The 7,807-nt window shown below is 44.3% G+C and overlaps 1 pseudogene across 1 annotated transcript in view; it reads right to left on the bottom strand.

The window, feature by feature from the left end:
• LOC147025486 (uncharacterized) overlaps window positions 1–4,873 on the bottom strand; it is a 22,718-nt pseudogene extending 17,845 nt beyond the window's left edge. The window contains exons 1-3 of the transcript XR_015059659.1: window positions 4,598–4,873; window positions 2,364–2,783; window positions 1,730–1,740 (exon numbers count right to left, since the gene is read on the bottom strand). The product of XR_015059659.1 is annotated as an uncharacterized LOC147025486 (transcript). The remainder of the gene's footprint in view (window positions 1–1,729; window positions 1,741–2,363; window positions 2,784–4,597) is intronic.
• Between the last annotated feature and the right edge of the window lie 2,934 nt (window positions 4,874–7,807).

Here is a 7,807-nt window from a genome sequence, read left to right as displayed (position 1 = left end):
GGTTTTGCAAATGTGCCAGCAGATTACTTTACAAACGATGTTGTGACGTTGCGTGAACAGCTGTTCTGACATGAGTTTGATTTTGTGTGTGTTTGGTCATTAAACATAACATATCATTCTCTTTACTCACCCCACATCCACCCCTCACCTTCCTCTCTTCTTAATTTTTTTAATATCACTCTCTCTCACCACCCCCCCCTTTTCCTCCTCGCATCCATCCCTCCCTCCCTCCCTCAATATAGCAACGTTTGGTGAGGCATCGCTCTCCACACCTCCCCCACCCCCTTTCTTCGCTCTTCCTCCTTCCGTACTTCCCCTCCCTCCTGCCTCCTCTCTCTCCCCTCCCTCTCTTCCTCTCTCTCTCCCAAGCCTCCCTCTCTCAACCCCCCTCCTTCATACCACCTGTCAGCGAAGTGATGGGTTGTACATGCCAGTCATGAATAAAACATTCCACATGAGTAGTTGCATCTCAATCCAACAAGCGGTTGAGGAGAAAAACACCAAAGTTCTGTGCAGACAAACAAACAAACAGACAGACAGATAGATAAATGGATCCAAATACAATACACACTCCTTTGGCGAGGGTAAATATCTAAAACTATTATTGCAGGAGAGAAATTAAAGATTTCTTCATCAAAACCAACAGTAAACTGTTTGGCATTCCCATCTGAACCCAACAGGAAACTGTTTGGCATTCCCATCTGAACCCAACAGGAAACTGTTTGGCATTCCCATCTGAACCCAACAGGAAACTGTTTGGCATTCCCATCTGAACCCAACAGGAAACTGTTTGGCATTCCCATCTGAACCCAACAGGAAGCTGTTTGGCATTCCCATCTGAACCCAACAGGAAACTGTTTGGCATTCCCTTCTGAATCCAACAGGAAACTGTTTGGCATTCCCATCCGAACCCAACAGGAAACTGTTTGGCATTCCCATCTGAACCCAAAAGGAAGCTGTTTGGCATTCCCATCTGAACCCAACAGGAAACTGTTTGGCATTCCCTTCTGAATCCAACAGGAAACTGTTTGGCATTCCCTTCTGAATCCAAGGCTCATGATGTGAGAAACGCAGATTCAAATCCATTCACGATGTTGGTTTGTTCCTGGTCTGATTAAAATCCGTATCATTCAGAGAAAGGGACTCTGGTGTGTTATCATGTGATGGAGATGAAAAAGGTGAGAAGTGAAAAAAGGTGAGAGGTGAAAAAAGGTGAGGGATGAAAAAGGTGAGGGATGAAAAAGGTGAGGGATGAAAAAGGTGAGGGACGAAAAAGGTGAGGGACGAAAAAGGTGAGGGATGAAAAAGGTGAGGGATGAAAAAGGTGAGGCGTGAAAAAGGTGAGAGGTGAAAAAGGTGAGGTGAAAAAGGTGAGAGCTGAAAAAGGTGAGAGGTGAAAAAGGTGAGAGGGGAAAAAGGTGAGAGGGGAAAAAGGTGAGATGGGAAAAAGGTGAGAGGGGAAAAAGGTGAGAGGGGAAAAAGGTGAGAGGGGAAAAAGGTGAGAGGGGAAAAAGGTGAGAGGTACCTCACTCTTCCTCACTCGACATCACTTGGAGAACGTTGGAAGTTTTGAGTGTACCTTTACACAAATTACAAGGGAATCTGTAAATAACGGGGAGGTCAGAGGCGGAGTGATGAGGGGATTGGTGGAGCCACTGCCCCGAGTGAGAAAGCAAGGGGGCATTACATCATAACCCCAAAAATATTCACAAAACAGAACACAAATTACAATACAACGTCCTGGTGTAAACACAATACGAAACTTTCAGAAATGTTTTATATTTTAAACGCTGTTGATAGTTGATGAATCCCATCCATCTGGATATCCGATTATATATTTCAGTGGAAGAAATTGGCAAGTTGGTAATTATGGCGCTGTGTTTAAAAATCTCTTCTCATCTACGTGTCTTGTGAAGCGTCAGTGGTTATGCACACACGAGGAGGATGGTTTGGAGGTCGACACTGTCATCAGATCAATCGCCAAGGTGATGATCAGCTGAAACTGAATCACCAATGAAACAAATAAAAGGTTCCAACAGTTTTCTCTTTCTCTTGAGGAAAAGTGATGAGCAGGGAGGTGAGCACTTGTAGTTCTCCCAGACTCGCTGTCCCCCGACTCTGCCCTGTCCCCACCCCGTCCCTCGTCGATCTGCCACTTAAGACCCTTGGCCCCGGGTACCACATACCCTCACCACACCACTGGGTGAGATGAATGTGTTTTCTGGGATTGAACTTGAGGAATCATGAACAAGGGATTCACATTGAACACCAGCGAGGTCAATTCAAAATTTACATCTTCAGCCCTGAAGATTATTTCATAGTTTAGAGATTGTTTAAATGTTTTATAAAATGTGGTTTCTTACCTGGATCGTAGTTGCACTTTGTTGCTTCTGTTTCAAATCATTCCTGACCAGGTATCCTCTGTAACCCGCTTGGATGGTGATGACCGCCTGTTCCTTGGCAGGGTCCACCAGGAAGTTACTTTTCACTCCACTTCTCTCAAGGCCAAAGTGAAACACGACATCGTAATAACGTGCAGATGTAATGGGGGAAGTTTTTAACATCATCCCGCACGATTCACCTTGATCATTGAGAGAGCGAGCTCGACTCAAATCCGAATCCTCTTTGGCTTTGGAGGTGTAACGTGATTCCTCCTGCAAATGGAAGACCGGAATTCCGACCTCTGAACAAAAGTCCCCATCGATGTACCGAGTGGTTAACGTATTATTTCCACTCTGTGTATTCTGCAGGTTCTTCCTTGTCTTATAGCCATGGGAGTTTGCCTGCAGAGAAAAAAAATGAATCAATTTATTGCAGAAATCTCATTCACACAGAAACCATGAATGAGGGAACGGAGAATAAAAGTGGATCCTGCATGGTGACCAGGGAATTTAACTTGTAGTGAGTAATAAAATCCAATAACAAATAAACGTTTGAATCTAAAGGTAATAAATACATGTATTATACATCCTTTAACACCATGTGAGGGCTGGCAACATGGCCGAGAGGTGTGCACACTCGCCTCAGAGCTATCTAGAGTGGGTTTGAATCTTGACACAGCTATAAACTGTTTTGCTGGTGTTTTGCAGTCATGGCGAGATATCAAAGGGAGTGCCTTCCCTTGGGTAGAAGTTAAGCTGGTTGTCCCATCCACCAGCATTCGTTGGTGGACGATAAAGATCCCATGATGTATTCCATGAAGAAGAAGCGAGTTATCGCCGGCACTCTGAACAAATGACAAAATCCTGCCTTGACCGTGTGTAGTGAGTGAGTGGGCTCGTCTGTTTGGAGGTTCCTTGATACTGGGTAACACTGCTTACTATCTGGGCTCCAGACTCCTGAGTGTAGACTCGACAGTGAAGTTGCTGTCTGGGTAACAGCACTTGAACTATCCACAAATTGATCAGCAAGTTTGCACGTTTCAGGTGAATCACCTTCTTCGCATTGGAAAGGGCAACATCAGGTTATTGTCGACTCCTCTGTAATTATGTTTTTTTCAGTCATGGGAAAGTATTGTCATTGTGCGTGACATTAGGAAGAAGTTTTAAATATTCTCACCATCATCAGATTGCTCCGTAATTTTGTTCAAAGTTCCCTTTTGATGAAGTGATAATCCAAGTCCAACCATTGAAATAGTGCAAGTAAGAGCAGGCTATTCTCTATCACCGATGGTACCACATCACATATGACACTCATTCTCTAAAGAGGTGTTATGTGGGAAAATAAAACAAATAAATATTGGATCAAAGGACTCAAACTGCACGACACCAAAACACCAATGAGAACCAGTTGTGACTCGACAGGGACACAGACATGGCAGGTCACCAATTAAATCGTCTGCAGTGCCGGAGGTTTAAATTTGGGATTCACCTGATTCGTGCTCTCACAATCCCACCTGAGTTTGGGGGACGTGCCATCACTTCCCGGGGTAATCTGGGTACAACAGCATCGCCTTTCTCACCACACTCAGCGGGGCATTTCCCGAAGAGGAATTTCCTCCTCACTCTCGATGCCGATCTCTGGGGCTTGTCTGTGTTCAACCCTCGTAAATACTGAACGCCAAGTGAGGAGGCAGTAAGTTCTATTTTTAATTTATTCAGGACGACTCAACTGGAGTTTGAACCGCCGAGCTCCCAGACTTGGACTGTGACACCAATTACACCAATTGAGATTAAAATCCTAACTCGATCTGCTAATCCTCCTGTGAAATTTTTCTGTACAATTCTGTGTTTCCATTTCCTTTGTTCAAATCCTCGACACCATCTGAGGTTCTTCAAGCTCAGAATGAGTGGGTCATTGTCAATTTGCACAAGTCGAGGATCTTGGGGAGCATCGATGATGTAAGAATCTTCAGAGAGCTTGTATTCAATCATTTTGAACCAGGAAGTGAAAAAACAACAGTGTACTTAAACCTGAATTCCATGGACGGTCGTACACAATGGGCAAATCACCATTCATTACGACTTGAACTTGTCACCCCAACTTACTGATCCGTGTTCTCAAACCAAACCATCCCAAAATGTAAACCTGGTGTATTTCTCCCCATCTCATAGCTTGATGGTTCGTGAAAATGAAATGTAGGAAGTGGTGCTCTTACCTGGATAGTTGTGGCACTTTTGTGCTGTTTTTGTAAGTCATTCCCCATGACGAGGCCTTTGTAAGATGCTTCAACAGCACCAACTTCACCGTTGTTTGCAGAACCTCGCAAGACGCTCTTGTTCACCCTTGTTCCACACAAGTTGTTGGTCACGTGATAAACCATGATCGGGCTGACAGCATTTACCAGCGCGACTTCTCTGTTGAACTCGGAATATGCATTTTTGAAGTCCTTCACTTGGGATTGAAAATTTTCATTCTCTTTCCTTCGATTCATGATTGTTCGAGCATTTCCTTGATGCGAGTGTTTCACCGATTGGTGTGGAGATATCAATGACACTCGTTTGTTCAACCTCTTGCCAGACTGGTAACAATAACTCTGGTTAAGGTTATTATATAATTGGGATAGCCCAAGAGACGGAGTGTTTTCCCTGTGGTTCCAGGGTCCCTTGTCGTTCTGCTGCTTGTGAAGTTCTCCACGTGGGCAGGAACAATGGCACGGTTTAACAATCTGTTAGTTTCTGTGACACGTTTGAACACGCTGTCGCAGACTCATCAAGGAGTGGTGATCTGTTTGGGAGAGGTGAGGGTGAGGGGTGGGGGTACATTGCTGTGTTACTGAGATAAACATTATTGTAATTATCAACTTTCATGGTCATTGACTTCAATTACAAGTCAATTACAGGAGGGTTAACTTACTGTAGGTTTGATTCCAACAGCTCCTCTCTTCACGAAACTCCTTGAAAGCAAGTAATGTCTGTAAGACACAGAACAGCAACAACAATAGAAGAGCTATCCTGTGCAGCCTGTGGCTGCTGGTTGCATCATTCTGGGGGCGCGGCTGTGCCGCTGATGCCGGGCCCTCTATCACCAGTACACTGGTACTCATTTTGCCGACGTCAGAATGATGACAGGTTGAGTCAAACCCACCTTGTGTTAATTCAACAGAAAAAGGGCCTCAAACTCAAGACCCTTTGACCTTAAGCCAGCCACATAAACCGTTGAGTCACCACCAGGCTTACAACAATACAATTTAAAACAATGATCCTCACTTCCTGTGATTTCCTTCAAATTCTACACATTCTAAACAAAAAAATTCAGCAAAAAGTACATTTGACTTGTTCGGTTTGCATCCTTTCCACATTCCATCCTGTATTCAAGCAACTAATGTGAGCCCGTTGGATTATCGTGACGATAATTCAAGGACCGGTGTTTGTGTGTTTGCTTGTCGTGCGACTCCTCCTTTAGTTTTGGGCCAATTACAGATTCCAGACTTGCTACAGAGGATCAGCATGATGCCATTTAATGTATTTGGGTGTTTTCATCTTTCCCGGTGGTCTTGTGGTGGTGGAGGGGGGAGAAACGCAAATTCACAATGTCATGTGTGTATCATGTCACGCCACCAGCAGGTGGGGAAGGGTATTACAAGTCTCCACCATTTGCAGTGCGATATTCCCGTCCCCATGTTTTCCACGACAGTGAGGTGTTTTGAATTACAAGCAGAGGTACGTTGTTGCTTCATGCACGTAACCCGGTTTTTATTTTTATTTTTGCCGATACAGAGCTGTCACTTGTTCATACACCACCCAAATAAAGGTATGCGTCAGAAGAACGTGCTGCATGCTTGGAACAAGATCGCCTGCAGTGAGGGAATTTTAGCAAATTGTATTGACCATCTGTGAAAAAAATTGCTCACCAAATAATTTCTTCACTAACTTATTCATCTCGGTGTCTACTAACACCGATCAATTCGTGCAAACCCAAATCCTTGTGGAAAATTCTGGGGAGCCAATCAAAGTTCGGGTGCTCAGAGGGCCTGCGCGAAAAAAATCGGAAAAATTAACTTTTGCCAATATTGACTTGTGGGATGTCTAACTAGGCGTTTTTTGGGGTGCTGAATTGATTCCAACCATTACATTTGAGGAAAAATGAATCCCTGGCCGTAAAATATTGATATGATACATTTTTACATATCTCAGACTGTGTTTTGCGGTAATTTGGCTCAATTGATTCAGATTGTTCAAATTGTGCTGAAACCAGCATACAACATTTTTGAAACCACTGCTATATTGTTGGTTATACTTGTGCTCATGCTCAGTAGAATTCTCTGTGTTAGCTGACGTTAGCGAAGAGATTTTAGCTATAAAATTATTGTGTACAGGACTCAATAGAAGTTGAATATATTCAACGTAGAGTGGACCGATTAATGTTAAAACACATCACTGTATGTGTGTTCTGTCTGTTTTGTGTCAAAATTTCATGTCCTGTCTGTTGTTTACAAAAAAAAGTCTTATTTTTTTAGGACAGTATGGACAAGGATGTGACTGAACCTGGCTTGAGGTGTTTCATCTGTGGTGGTTCCGGGATTGAAAAGCATACGCTCTCAAAAGTCTCCAATAAAGTCAACTTGGTTCCGAAGACCAAGTCAACGCTGATCAAGCAGAAGAAGTTGGCAGAGCCATACAGGCTAAGATGGATGGGAAAACTGTTGTCGATGCAATGGTAACCAAACACAACGTCAAATCACTTGCAAGCCTCAGATCCGGACCCAAAGTCAATGGTGAGAAGCTGGTCATTGACTCACTGAAGCTATTCAACCGCCTCATTGTCATCAGTAAGTGTGAAGTCAAGACCAAAGAAGCTCTGCGCTTTGAGTTGACGCCAAAACCGATGTCTCTGTTTGACAAAAATCAAAAGTTGCGAAAGCCAGACAAGGCTGCCCAAGCAAGGTCCCTGAAGGCATGTGTGACACCCGTCGAACAACCCCCCTGCACAAACCTTGTGGTTGATGGTGGGTGGCTCCTGCACAATGTCAAGTGGGAGGCTAACCTTACTTGGAAGGATGTTGCCGAGAGCTACCTCCGGTTTGTGAAGTCCATGGGGCACCATCGCCTCCGGATAACGGTGGTCTTTGACGGATATGGCAGCTCCACCAAGGACCATGACCACTTGAGACGAACAAAGAATGCATGCTGTGACATTCAGATTCGTCTGGATCTCAAAATCATCATTGCAAGAGAAAAGTTCATCGATAACAAGAACAAAGCCCAGCTCGTTCTGCTCCTTGCTGAGACATTTCATAGGAATGGAATCAGTGTTCAGCAATGCTCCGATGATGCCGAAACCTCCATCGTCCGCGCAGCTCGAGATGAGGCAAGAGGGTCCCCTGTCGAGGTGAGGGCTGAGGACACAGACGTCCTGGTCATGCTGA

This window comes from Eptatretus burgeri, chromosome 6 (assembly GCF_056783735.1).
Source record: "Eptatretus burgeri isolate ZD-2024b chromosome 6, Ebu_testis_v1, whole genome shotgun sequence".
NCBI classification, from domain to species: Eukaryota; Metazoa; Chordata; class Myxini; order Myxiniformes; family Myxinidae; genus Eptatretus; species Eptatretus burgeri.
The sequence above is the reverse complement of the archived record's forward strand: the minus strand, read 5'-3'. Positions and strand labels throughout refer to the sequence as shown.